The following is a 14853-nucleotide window of genomic DNA, read 5'->3' as shown; positions in this document are numbered from 1 at the left end:
AAATTAGAATGAGGAGGTGGTGGGGAGTAGAAAGTGGTGGACGATGCTTGAAGTGATCTGCACGAGGCAAGACGTAAACACAAAATCAGACGAGGCTCTCAGCAATGACTGCCATCAGTCGTGCCTGGATGTTCATTCACACACCAGACTAGGCATCTCACGGTCTTATTGTCTTATTTAAGCCTCACAACAGCCTAAGGAGGGTGACATTATGATTCCTAATTTAAGTTGAGCTGGTGCTCAAGACCATGTGCGATGCCAGGGTTTCTCCTGCCGTGTAGTACTGGCTAGAATGGCAGGCGGAGCCTGTATGTCTTTCTTTGAGCAAACCCTGGAAAGACCCATGAACTCAAGGAATGAGAACTTCTGTGCTGCATTTAGACTGAAAATAATGGGATAGAATGTTTAGACAATCAGTAATGCGTGTTAAGATTATGGAGACTCTGAAATACGGTAAAAACCATAAAACCATATGTGGGGAAATACAGTGATAATGACCTGGGAAATGCTTGTTGATGACAGGAGACCCTGAGCCCTGGCCCAAGGCAGCAGGTGTAGAGGGGTGAGGCCAACCTGAATTTAAATCCTAACTCTAACATTTGCTAGTTCTGTGATCTCAGGTCTGTATTTAACCTCCCTGATCTTCAGGTTCTTCATCTGTTAAAAAGATACCATAACAGAACCTCCCTCTAGAGCTGTGAGGACTCATGAGATGTCACTCATAAAAGGCACGGCACACAGTACAAATTCTATAAAACTCCATGATCCCCAAAGAGATCAGTTTTCATGCAAAGCCCACAGGTAGGTGGTACCCAATTAATAACCCTGCCTGGTCATGGTGAGGACATGTGTTGGTGAGGCTGATTAAGTCTGGAAAGTTAACACACCACTTTCTTTGTTAGTGCGAAAATTCATGAAGTTTTCATTCAAAAATCTCTGTTGACTTTTTCATTCTATTATTTCTTTGTGCTAGATACTGTTGTAAATGCTTTATATTTTTATACAGTAACTCATTTTGCACAACAATTAAGTGAATCAGGGATTATTAATCTTTCCCATCTTTCAAATGAGGAGATTAAAACACAGAGAAGTCAAGTGCTTTCCCAGAGTCACCCAGCTCTCGATGAGCAGCCCTGGGACTCTCGCTGCAAGGTCCATGTGTTTAATCACAGCAACCTTTCATCATCATGAGAGAGGAGATGGAGAAGCAAGGATGCACAAGACAGAAATGATATTCCTGGGATTATATTCTTGGAAGCCAAACCAAGAACCAAGGAAACAACACGTGTACAGCGCAATTTGAAGCAGTGATAAGCGCTACGGGAAAATAAAAGACGGGGGTATTTTAAATTGAAGTAATAATAATCTTCGTTCATTTAAGAAGGAGTACAAGAACTGTGCCTAGGTTGAAAAGGGTTAGAGCCCTCTATCCAGAATGTATAAAAAAGATCACAACTCAATAATAGAAGGACAAATTACTCAGTTAAAATTGGGCCAAGGACTTGAACAGACATTTCTCCAAAGAAGACATACAAATGGCCAATAAGCACATGATAAGATGCTCAACATCATTAGTCGCTAGGGAACTGCAAGTCAAAACCACAGTGAGAAACCACTTTACACCCACTAGGATGGCTATAATAGAAAGACACATAATAACAAGTGTTGGTGAGGATGTGAAGAAATTGGACCTTCCTACACTGTTGGAGGGAACGTGAAATGGTGCAGCTGTGTTGGAGAAACGTCTGGCAGTTCCTCAAATGGTTAAACATAGGGTTATGATATAATAGAGCAATTCAACCCCTAGGTACATACCCAAGAGAAATAAAAACATACGTCCACACAAAAAATTGTACATGAATGTTCACAGCAGCATTGCTCATAATAGTGGAAAAGTGGAGACAACCCAAATTTTCATAAACTAATGAATGGATAAATAAAATGTGGTCTATCCAATGCATGGACTATCGTTCAGCAATCAGAACGAGTGAAGCACTGATAGATGATACAACAGAGACGAGCCCTGAAAACATGCTGAGTGAAAGAGAAGTCCCAGAAGACCACACATGATGCTCTCACATTCCTATGAAATTTCCAACAGGCCTATCTACGAAACCATAAAGTCGGTAAGTGGTTGCCTAGAACTTGGGGCAGAGGGAACATTGGAGGGTGATGGCTAAGGGGTGCAGAGTTTCTTTTGGGGGGAAGGAAAATGTTCTAAAACTGCTGCATAACTCTGAATATACTAAAGACTTTTACTGAACTGTAACATTAAATGGGTAAATTGTATGGTATGTGAACTATATCTCAATAAAGCTGTTTTAAAAAACAGGTGGAGGGCTCCCCTGGTGGCGCAGTGGTCGAGAGTCCGCCTGCCGATGCAGGGGACACGGGTTCGTGCCCCGGTCTGGGAAGATCCCACATGCCGCGGAGCGGCTGGGCCCGTGAGCCGTAGCGAGGAGTCTGTATTTTGCTTTAAGTGGGATAGGATGCCCTCGGACAGCTGCGAGCAGAGGTGAGAAAGCAGGGAAGTGAGTGTCCAGGTCATGGCGTCATCTGGGCGTGGGCAGGTGGACCTCCCGGGGGTGGAGGTGGTAAAGCAACAGACAGCCTTGAAGTTCCGTCTTCAGTGTAAATCAAGGAAAAGTACAAAAAGGAGAGCGATAAAGAACAGAAATGGATCTGCTGCCTGCTGTGAGACGAACGCATCACTCCCAACGTCCTCACGAATCCTGGGTGGAGAGAAGCCAACCCCTCCCCTCCCCCTCCCCCTGCTCACCTCTTCCACATCAGCCCCAGACCGAGAACACTCTCCTCTTCCCCTCCCCCTTCCTAATCGTCTGCATCTTCTAAGACAGCTCGAAGCCCTAGCTCCTCTGGTTGTCTTCAGTCTTCTGAGTTTCCATGCCAATATCCATTATGCATAACATTTAGGAGCGAAGTAGAACCTGTTGTTTTTAATATGATGTAAATGTAATAATTAATAAAAACTAACATGTTAAAGGCACTTACAGTTTAAAACCATTCCACACAGAGTTGAAATAGGACTTTGCTGCCTAACTTGACAGAAAATTTGGGGGGCTACCTACTCTGAATGGTCCTAATGTCTCATCCTTCCATGCACAGACCTACTTCTATCTGCATCAACTCCTACCTACTCTGAATGGTCCCCATATCTCATCTTATACATGCATGACAGCCTTTTATTTGCAGCCTCTCCTCTCTCCCTTGCTCCGGTTTTAGGGTGAGAGTTCCCTGCTGCTTTCTGACGGTAGGCTCTCCACTGGGCTCTATGACATTTGCTTCCTACTCGATCTAGTTTGTTTTTCATCCACATCTTCAAACTTTCCAGCCTTCTTATGTCTTCTGGTTCCTTCTCTTCAGTATATAAACACATTTCTCCCTATATCTTGTTAACTCTGTTCTTCAGAGTCAAACTTCTTAAAATCCCCAGAGGCTTTCTGTTCTCAGCACACCGTTCCTGCACAGCCCAGGGCCACCTGGCTCCCAGCCCAAGTCAGCTCGCGCGTCTTTGGAAAGACCACCAGTGACCTCCTAGCCAACGTGTCTCGTGCTGCATCGTCAGTCTATTTCCTGAGCAAGCCGGTTACATCCTTGTCTTCCCTGAATCCAGGCTTTCTCCAGCCTTCTCTACATTCCTCCTTTGTTGGCTCCCCCTTTTCCATCGTCCCACCAAACACTGAGATTTCCCGGAGTTGCTAATTTTGATCCTTTTCTTACTCCGTGCGTTCTCCTTGGAAACCACGTCCAAACGTCCATCTCTCTGTCTCAGGTCTTGCCCTTGAATCTCAGATCCACAGATCAGCTGGATACTCAGCATCGCCACCTGGCTGTCTTGCATTCAAGATGTACATCAGCTTCTCCTCTAAATAACCTCTTCCTTCTGAGTCTCTTCACCTGGTTACCCAGCCACCTGTAATCCCAGCCACATGGCTGTCATTCATGACTCCTGACTGGTTTTCAAATGGCTGCCCTGGGGCTGCCTCTTGCATAACATGGGCCCCTTGGGACTGTGAACATCAGTTTGCCCGTGTCACCTGCTATGGTATGAGATCTTACAATACTTGTGTCTGTACCCTCCATGTGTGACAGAGATGCTGGAACATAGTAGATTCTCAAGAAGTTGGTTGAATGGATGGATTCAAGACCCTTTAAATGCCTCTTCTATGAACTCTTCCCTGAGGCTACTGCTAGGCAAAGGTGGTCATTCTATTCTCTAGGCCATAACCTTACCTTTTAGGGGAAAATAAAACTGACTGTGCCTGGTGAGGTGCTCTGGCCCACATACAGTAGGGCTGAGTGGCAGAGGGAGGTGACGTGTGGCCGTGGCCTATTTCATCTTTGCACCGGCCATGGGGAAGCCCCCCATCCTGTGAACAATGACGCAGCCGAGGTTGGAGGCTTCACCTCCACCACCGTGCTTTGCTCTGGCTCCTAAAGTCCCTCAGGGCAGGTGCCACGTCTTACATCCACTGTCTATACTTCTGGAACCTTCTAGACAATATTTCTTAGTCAACTGAGAGCCTAAATAACCTGTTCACGATATTTACATTTCTTCCTTCACTCTCTTGGAAACTATAAATACAAACAATATCTTAAATCATATCCAGCTGGAATAAAATATTTTAATCTCCTGTGAACGTCACGTGGTATCTACAATACCTAGGAAGAGTTCCATTGTGATTGAAACTCTTCATTCTTAGGTTCTTTATTTCAACAAACACTTTTGCATTTGAACTCACAACGTTCAAAGTTCCTATGCTAGATACTGAGAAGAATAAAATTGTTTTAAATACAGTTTCTCTTCTAAAGGATTTTTGTCAAATCTCATTAACTTGACTCTTTTTACTCGGTATTATATTTTCAACATGGTATTTGCAAAAGATTAAACAGTGTTTTCGGGTTAATCTTCTATAATAATTTAAGGAAACTATATGAGTATTATAATAGTAACCGCCTAATTAAGATCTAAAATGCAAAAATAAATACTACAATGAGTCTAAACATATCTGTAATCCGTAATTTATGTTTCCAAACCTTTTTTTAAGCAAAGCGAAATCTTCACAAGTCCACAGAGAGAGGGGAGCACAGAGGCTGGCTGTGTAACCCACGCTGCCCAAGGCCACAGTGCCGGGCGGGGTCAGTCGGGCTCTCACCTGCAGCCCTGAGTCCCGGGCAGGCTGCTCCGTATCCCAGGGGGGTCTCCTCATCTAGGAAAGGGGATGATGGCAGACCTCACCTATTGGCTTTTGCTCTGGTTGTGACTGTGGTTAAAATGAAAACAATTCTTATCTGGACTCAAAATAGTGGCTGACACCAGGTCAGTGTTGTATTGTTATCATAGCAGAAAAAAATAACGTCTTCCGCTCGACACCAAAATTCTCAGAAGAATGCAACGATCAGGTGTTTCCACGTATCTATACTTACGCTCACAGACCTAAGATTTCTGGCTGTTTGGCAAATGTCTAACTTCGATGTGATGTTTAGTCTCAGAGCTAAAGCGCATACAGTTCTTAGAACAGGCTACTTCCGATACCAAGGTTACTGGCCTGCTAAACATCTACGTCTTAGGTATACCGAAGACAAGCTGTCCGTGAACTGTTTTTCAAATCTTGGGATGTTTCATTATAAAAGTTCATGGAGTTATAGAATTTGAGGAACGAAAAGGACCCCAGTGGACACCAAGCTCAGCCCGGAATGTGACAGATGTTATCAAAATAAAGCAACTGGTCGAGTCAAGATCATTCAACCCTTAACCATACTTGGCTGTGAGTAGAGCCCAGAGTCCATGGGACCCAGTGTCACTTGACACTATGTCGCTGACAATGTTTCTTTTTCCCTAACCTCTGTGCCCAGAGACCGCATAGCAGAGAAAGAGATTAAGAGCACGGATTTGGGGAACAGTTAGATTTGGGCTCAAGCCTCAGTCCTGCTGGTGACCTCAGGGAAAGCACCTGAATGTGCCTCAGCTTCAATTGCTTTATCCGCTAAAAAGGGGTACGAAGGGAAATCTTACAAGTATTACATCACGTAACGCGTATAGGGGTTTAACACAGCGCCGGCACAGCGCGTGCGCTGGTGAAGGACAAAGATTGCTATTTTATTACTGTCGTCACGTACGTCATCCTTGTTATGAAGAGATTCATGCGCACAATGTTTGCGTCAGAAGTTCTTTTTCTTATTGGCCAAACCTAAGAAATAGTTCTTGGGTTGCTGACTTAACAGGTGTGCGTTGATTGTGAGTGCGTGCATGTGTTAGGGAGAGGGAAGGAGGGAGGTGTGTGTTTCCATCATTTGACAAAGCCAAGTCCTGGGATCCCACGGCTTCTGTCCGTCCCCCTCCGCTCACTTGCAGTCTGCTGTGATACGGCCTATATACCATCCCCAACCACAAAATCTGATTGTTGGAATCTCCGGGATTGACCAGGTTCGATTATGTAGGAACAGTCCCAAGGAAGTAAGTGAAGCAGGCATGGGATGTCACCAAACTTCAACTGTTTATGGGAGCAAAGAAGGGCTACCAGAAGATTCCTGCCACGGGAAATCTAATCAGCTCGTGATTTCCTACAAAAACGCTTGGAAATTTGACCTTCAAACCAAAGATCCACATCAAAATGTACAAACTGTTCTACAATCCGAAATCTATGGCTGGAAGGTAATTCAGCCGAATGCATTTCAGATAAATAAAACCAGTGGAATATTTTATTAGCTCAAAAGGTCTCAGTGAAATAGATTCCATTTACCTGTGAAAACCAACGTAAGCAATATTCGGAAAGGTCTTTTATTCGTTTGTTTTGTTTAGACTTAGAAACTGCCTTTCAGGAGTGAAAAGGTAGAGCTTTAATCCCTAGGAAAAAAATTCCTAAATACCTCATAGAATTAGGACAATCCTTCATGGAGTCAGAAGCAAAAAAAAAAGAAAAAAGAAAAGGAAAAAATAACTTCCTCTACCATGAAAAGTACCCACCACGGTACCCCTATCTCCATTCTTTCCCTTCCTCAGGCCTGACATTCTGTAGATGACCGCCCTTATTTGTCCCTACATGTTTTCCAAAATATAAAAGTGAAATAGAGTCCCAAGGGCACAGTACTTGAAAGGTTATGAGAGTTGGAGAATTTTAACCGTGCCTGCCAAATCAGCAGATGGCTTGTTATTATAATTATATGCATCAATAAAACGAATAATCTTTACAAAATTTGAATTTCTACTAAAGTAAGGGATTTAGTAAGCAGATGCAACAGAATGCATTTTGTTTAACCCTTTTGGTAGACGCTGGTATATTTAACACACAAAAAGGTCAAGGGCTCTGTACATAATAGGTTTGCCCCTTTTCTGGAGTAGTCATTTTGTCAGCTTCAATCTTTTCTTGATTTCATTTTCTCCATGAGCATATTTCACCCTCACCCCTTTTTCACCCTTCAGCATAGAAATGTTAAGACTCACTCCTGACCAGTGCTTGTTATTTGAAAGAAGAAAATTTAAAAGAGGTAAATACCTTCATTCTAATTCATACCAAATATGCCACAGACACCAAAGAGCAAACGGTTGATGCATCTTCCTAGCTGACGGTATTCCTTTACAAATTAGCTTTTCAATAACAAACTTTTTCATTTTTTGTTTTCTTATTCTCTGTAATCTACTTGCCAGGAATGAAAATACTGTTTATTCTATTTAAATAATTAACCATTTCATTTCCGGCTGCTTCTGCCTAACATTGCAAGTCCGGATAACTAAGTTTTGTCCCGTGCCAAGCATGAATTCCCTCATATAGAAATTGGACACATATATGACACATCTGAAAAAAAAAGGGTGAGGCAAGGTTTACACACTGGCCTTGGGCCATGTTTCCTTCATGAGGAAAAACTCAAAATTTAGGAAATTAAATTAAACTACCTATGTTACTTGTAAATTTCGGAAAAGGTGGAGAAAATGTACCATCCATATTGGTATACTTATTTGGCAATGAAATCATGATGTAAATATTTTCTCATGGAAATGCCAAGTGTAACTCTTCGTCCTAATAGCATATCAATTAATAGGTATTTTACTCTGATAACCCAACAAATATAATATTTAGGAATATTTGGAGAACATATATTGTGCAAGTACCTCTATACCTTTATATTTACACTAAGTCAAATAAATTAAAATGCTCTGATTTTAAAAGCTATTATACTTTTGTAGTTAATACTACTTTGTAGTATAAATAAGTCACTAGTAAGACTTTGAACGCATTCACATTTCTGAGGTTGACGCAATTTACCTGTGGATACGAGATACATAAGATCAGAAATTCTTCTTAGCAACAAAATTCTCAAAGAGTTGCAACTTAAATGTACAGGTCAAACCCCATCAGAATAAACATTCCTACAATCAGAATCTGAAGAGTTAAACCAAAAAAGTAACAAACTCGTACCTGAAAGTTTATAAATTTGATGCTACATTTGACAAAATACTGTTCAAATACCTGTAAAGACACTTGGGTGTCTCTTAGAGTTCACTGGAATGAAATTTTAAAATATTTAGCCGTCCACTAGTTTCAAGTTTCTTTAAATAGTTCATAGAATAAAATATTTTCCAATCATAATGTCATTGAAAAAGAAAATTTTTTTTTTTTTACCAAATCAAAGTATCAATTAAAAGAAACAATCTAAGTCAAAACCTTATGAAATAAATCTCAAAGGGACAAAAAATAAAGATACTAATTTTAAAAAATGAGGAGTAAACCTAACAGTAGTAGATAGAGACCTTTGCTTTAACTAAATATTTAAACTATGGATATTCCGTTCTGAAATGAAATGAATTTCAATTTCACTGCAATGAAATTTAGTGTTTCTGCTTATAGACAGTTGAAATGTAATGAAATTTCAGCATACACCTGACTGCTGTTAATAAAGCTATGCATAATCAGTCTAATGACATATCAATATACATTTGGTATTTTTAACTTGTTACCTTAGACTCGATATGAGCACGCAGCCATGTAAAATGGTTTTCACAGTCTTTCAAGGAATCTCACAAAACTGAGGGCTCTGAAAGTAAACACACGAGAAAGAGCTCTGTAAGGGTGAGGCAAACGTGGCAGCATCTTCACCTGATACTGGCAGGGCCACTCACTGGTTCGAGCTCCAAGGGAAAGTTAAAGCAGCAAAAGCTTTTCAAATACTTACATTATCTTATTTAGTTTTCACAGAAGTTGTAAGGCAAGATTTATCCACCCTGTGCCCCATCTAACAGACCAGAAAACTGAGGCCCAGAAAAGTTCAGTAACTATCCAGGACCACAGATTTGGTCAATGGAAGAGCCAGGTTTCAAACATATGAACTCGGGAAGGGAGTGGGGTAGATTCTCTGGTCACTTGGTGTCACTCACATGACACTTATAACGACGGCCTTATCTCTAGGAAACATGTCATAGTTCTGCTTAGATGGTGGGTAGTTAGGGCTGGAAATGAGCTCCCTGTACTACCCACAGCAAGTCACACAATCCTTTGAACTCATAATACTTATTTCTCAAATAAACCAATCTGAATAAAAGTAACAAAGTTTCCTTCTGTCAACAGAAATGAAGTCCCTCACATTTCTTTGAAGAAGCAATTTATACGGCAGATAAAACCATTTTCTTCAGGTATTTTCAGTTAAATTTTTAAAAACATTTTTCCAATTCAAGACCAATACTGGTGAAAACAAGTTCACGTAAAGCAAAAGTAAGGATCTGTGCCCTGGGATCTTAATTACAACATAGCCCCATTTTATTTTGAAGGGTGACAGTCATATCCCTGTGAAAGTAATCCCACTCAGTTTTATCCACAGCGATGCAGCTAACAGACTTGGGCCAAGATTGCCCACCGTTCGCTGGACTGGAGGGCAGCAGTCAAATACGTATAGCCATCCGAAAGGATCGTGCGTTTTCTGAACATTTCACTCCTGTAGTAACATGATGAACATGAGCACCCGTAGAAAAAATAAATTATACGTCACAAGCTTCAGATTTAAATTGTTCAGCACAGAGAGAGGACCTCATGCACCTAGAACGCCCAGAAGGATGACCTAGTTGCATAACTCTGCCTTAAACCAAAATCGTTAGGTTGCACGAGTAGCCACTTTCAGACAGCTTGCTTTTTCCACGAGTTCTGTCCCATTAAAGGCCTGGTGATGAGATGACATATTAGAAAAATCTGAATTGAGTAAAATCAAAGTATCTCTCCCCTACATATAGTTTACTTGAAAGAACGAGACGCAATTATACCACTTTCTTCACAAAATCTATTTCCCTCTAAATTCTGGTTGCTATAAAAATAATACTTAGAGTTTGTAATACATAATACGGTTATATACTCTACACATACAGTCTTAAATGACTCATGTAAAGAAAATGAACGTTGGGAAAGGAGAAAAGTACTTCAAGACAAAAAAATTTAAAAAGTATGTGACCTCTGGTCACCCAGACCATATTATGAACTATTATGAATCTCCCATAAATACCAGTAGGAAGCAATTTATTCCGTATCATAATATTTCCATATTCTCACATAAATAAAAATGTTTCCGGGCAAGTAATGCAAGTTTGCAAACTGGTTTCTATGTAATATGGAGAGTTTTAATTCATGAACAGATGACATGCCATTATGATATTAAATGACAGTGTCTTCAAAAATTGAATCCTGACACAGATATTATGAATCCATCCATTTTAAAACAGCACACTTAACAATACTTTAAAAAATGTTTTCAGTGAGAGTGTCAGAGTTTATTAAACCGTGGACAATCCACTGAGCTGACAGTTCTTAGAATAAAATATGGAATTTACCTGAACGTCGTGGAACAATATCATTCTCTCTTGAACTAAACAGCCTCTGAGTACACACGTCTAAGGCAGACAGACATTTCAGCAAGGCAAATAAGACTTTCTGGCAACTTCCTGTTGCCATATTTCTCTAAAAGGATCCTGCGACGTTATAGTTCAATACTAAAAGCATTTTTCAAGGGACACAGTACCCCCGTGCTACTCAGTGTCAAATAGCTTTGATTTTTTTCCCCCAAGTACAGCAAGCAAATAACCACTAATCCTACTCAGCATTACAGATTCACAGCAATGATTTTATTTGCAGCTTCAAGAGAACTGGAACGCACAGAAAAAGAGGAGCTATTATCTCCTTGTTTTGTTGTGTCTGATTGATTGATTTTTAAGATACTGATTGAGGAAACGGTTGTCCCACATCTGTTAAATACATACTAGTGGAGGGAACAATTTTATATTAACGAGAAAGAACTTCACTGCACCCATTCATACCCCAGTTCCTGTTGTGTCTTAAAAGCAGTAGGACTAACTAAAATCAGAGTTACCTCATGCATTTGAAAGTTTCTCAAAGCTGCACACACACCTGAACGGTCGTCACTTGCAGAAGCCCCCTTTCTCCAGCCAATAGCCCACCTCTCCAATTCAAGTTCCCTTGCATTTTGGAGTACACTCGACTTTGAAATGTAAAAACTTTTATGAAATGGCAAAATGAAACAACCGTAACAGCAACATAAGAGCTTTGATCACTGAAGCAGTATTTCCAGAAGTGATAGCAAAATCCCTCCATCCTGACCTACTTGTCGAGAACCGGACTTGCATCGCCACGGTTAGGCTAAGATTTGTTCTACTTTCTCCCTGGGGCTTAATTGCCAGACTGACTTACCCGCACCTCCTAGCCTTTGTTCTGCCTCTCGCGATGACCTCAGGGAAGCAGTGATGCAGAATAACGCAGGGGTGGGCTAGGGTAGTCCAGTGTTTGTGTCGTTGTGTGGTGTGCAGGGACACTCTGTGATACTCTAGTGAGCTGCTAAGCTTTTTTTGTAGGCTTTGTGTCATTTACTTAACGACCAATCTCATTAGCTGCCAGGGTACAATGGGCTGATGCATTTTCTATGTACATACTCTACACAGTGACCCTCAAGGTTGCCGAAGGTCTATTTAATCAGTCAAATGCTGAATATATTTGCAGTAAATCACTAAAAAAAGAGAGAGAGAGAAAAATATGAGACTCCCGAGGTATCTTGCAGGCTTCCTGTTGAAGGGTGGTTCCTCGCAGGTAATAAAATGCATGCATCTCTAGCCAAAACAAGGGCAGAGCAGGCGGAGAGGAATTCTCTGGTTGGCATGGGTGACCTTAATTTTTTTAAAACAGAACTTTCAGCATCAAAGATATTTTCTCCGAGCAAGGAACCCGGATTTGAAATTTAATTTCTGTCTCAGTTTAATCTTATGAGCAAACCCAAAAAGCGCTGCATCCTTTAGCAGTTTCTCCTGACTCCGAAGTTGCCCCTGCCCCAGTCCTACCCACTGCCCGAGCAGCCTTGGAACTGGCAAAGTTACGTTCCTGCCCTCTTTCCGTGACAAGGTAAAAACCCTTTTAACTCTTATGAAAAATGAAATGCTGACAGCACGGTGAATGACGACAGCTGTCCATAAGTATCAGGGAGAGCTCTATTGTCCAGCCAGTCCCTGGATAAAATGAACCCTTTACAGCAGAGGCTGTTCAGCTTGGCTAAAGAGTGTGGGGAGAAGCGGAGGAGGTCACTGGAGATTTCGCACACTAATTTAATCTGGGAAAAGGACAGGCTCTGCATCTCCCCTGAACAGACTGGCAGCAATCTGGGCCCCGCAGAACTATCTCCTTTTGCCTGTGCTCTATTTATTCCTTATCTCTGTTTACCAACCGCTAGGTCCCTTTCATTCACACCACGAGGCCGTTTTTCCTACTATCAGTCAGCAGCTGACACTGTGGAAGAGCCTCAAAGGCAAAAAAAAAAAAGAAAGGAAAAAAGAAAAAAGATCAAAACTAAACCAAAGCTGTATAAACAATGCAACAGTACAAGTAAATGCATAAACCCTGATTCTTAACCCAACCCACAGGGTGCAAACAAACCCACCACAGTGAGCTATGACCACAGAGAAAGAAAAGACCAAAACCATTCATGAAATCACCATCCGAAAAGAAGGGTTTGAATGGCTGCTGGCTGCTGAATCAGGTCAGGGGCGTTCTTACCTCTATCATAGTCAACTAAGGAGCAACCAGGACACATTCACCTTGCCGGGGAAGGTGAGCTATACATGTCTAAGGGCAAACTCGCTCTTATTAAGATGCCAGCAGATTAAAAAAAAAAAATCCACCAATATGATTATAAGTTAAAGGGAATCCAACAACGTTAACTTTTTCAATACCTCATCGTGTTGGTTACATGTAAACAATTCAAGAAGCTGGGCGTGAAACCTCTATCATTTTTATATGAAGATACTAAAAAGTCCCGTGCAATCCAGCCAACCAGATCTTTTTCCGTGTCCTATGTCAACGTGATTAACGTAGAAAAGGAGTTGGGAAAAGACAACTTCAAGTACAACTTTTTTATCTTTTGAAGACCTCTACAGCGTGTGGGTAAAAACAGAGGCTGGAGTAACTAGTTTGAAGTGTAGAAAGAGGAGAAAACAAAACAAGTGTTATTTTGAACCTTGCAACTTTTGAGTAAATATGAATTCTGAATCTGAAGTAGGCTTTACCTGCATTCAACTCGAGTACTAAGTAAGTCTGAATATTTCGACAAAGGGGAGGATGCCACTTAATATTAGTAGTTCACTGAAGTGATTCGGGATATATATGATTCAGAGTAGGGATACGTATATAGTGTAAGCATAGACACACACACTGCTACCCACATACACATACACAAAATGAGAACGTGTATAATTTGTAATGCTACAGTTCCCTCGATTAAAAATCGTGACTCACTTTAAATTTCCCTGATTTTTTTTATCATTGAAATGATTGGAAATGATTGGTTATTGTCATAAAAATCAACACCGTATTGACTCAGTCACTAAGACCTTTAGTAAAAAAGGGAAGACAAAATGTAGCTCATTATCTAGGATGATCAATTGGACCAGATTTCAGTTTGTGTTTTCACCTATATGCATTATGAGCAATGAAGTCTTTACTACTTTGGATCCTTTTTTCCAAATGAATTAATGAATTAAATTTATCCTTTCACCAGCTGCTAGGCAGCAGATGGAACCATTTCTGAAGCCTTGTTGAATTCAATCCATAAAACTCATTTCCTAGGATTAGCAGTCCAAAGTTTCTTTTAATGTTTATATACCGCTTGGGATTTTGCATTTCATGATGTTAAACTTTCAATTTAACTATTCTTTTTGCACTTCATATCAAACAATTATGATCTTTTGGATTTCTATAGCAGACATGGCAGGTCACATAAGGACAAGAATTAATTTCAAGAGCAATAAAGTCATACAAGTTACATTTTTTGATGTTCGTTCGCATTGCCCTACTACCATGGAAACTATTTGCACTGTGGTTTTCTTTTAATGTCAACCTAAATAATTACATATCTAGTAGCCTGTGATTTTTGTTTATTTACTCATAAATACATTAAAGCTGCAACCAGAAACATTCATTAACATTATGGAAGCTTAAAGTTTTGCAATTGAATTGTAAGCATAAGATTGTTACATTACCTGCAAATAACTACCGTATATGCCGGGTTAATTTATCTAATAAGAATTTAATCCTGACCTTTTAAAATGGTAATAAAGCCAATTACACAGAGTATGCAGATATGCATTTTATAAATCTAACTTTTTAAAAAGCATGCTACCATGGACAGCTCCTAGCGTTTTCTATTCTTTTCTAGTTAATTTGCACTTAAAATGTCTAAGTTAAGAAGAACCAGGAAACTTTAAATCTTACTAGCTGATGTTATAGCAGAATACTAATGGCCACTCTTAAAAAAAAAAAAAGAATTTTAGAATTCCATAAAAGTTCCAGTGTACTT

General features: G+C 40.4%; 1 protein-coding gene across 1 annotated transcript in view; it reads right to left on the bottom strand.

The window, feature by feature from the left end:
- ST18 (ST18 C2H2C-type zinc finger transcription factor) overlaps positions 1–11878 on the bottom strand; it is a gene marked incomplete at both ends in the record, with an annotated part of 123271 nt that extends 111393 nt beyond the window's left edge. The window contains one exon of the mRNA XM_082674746.1: positions 11706–11878. The remainder of the gene's footprint in view (positions 1–11705) is intronic.
- Positions 11879–14853: the final 2975 nt, after the last annotated feature.

The sequence above is a fragment of the Grampus griseus genome (assembly GCF_964374135.1).
Source record: "Grampus griseus genome assembly, chromosome: 17".
Taxonomy (NCBI): Eukaryota; Metazoa; Chordata; class Mammalia; order Artiodactyla; family Delphinidae; genus Grampus; species Grampus griseus.
This window is presented reverse-complemented; position numbering and strand designations above follow the sequence as displayed.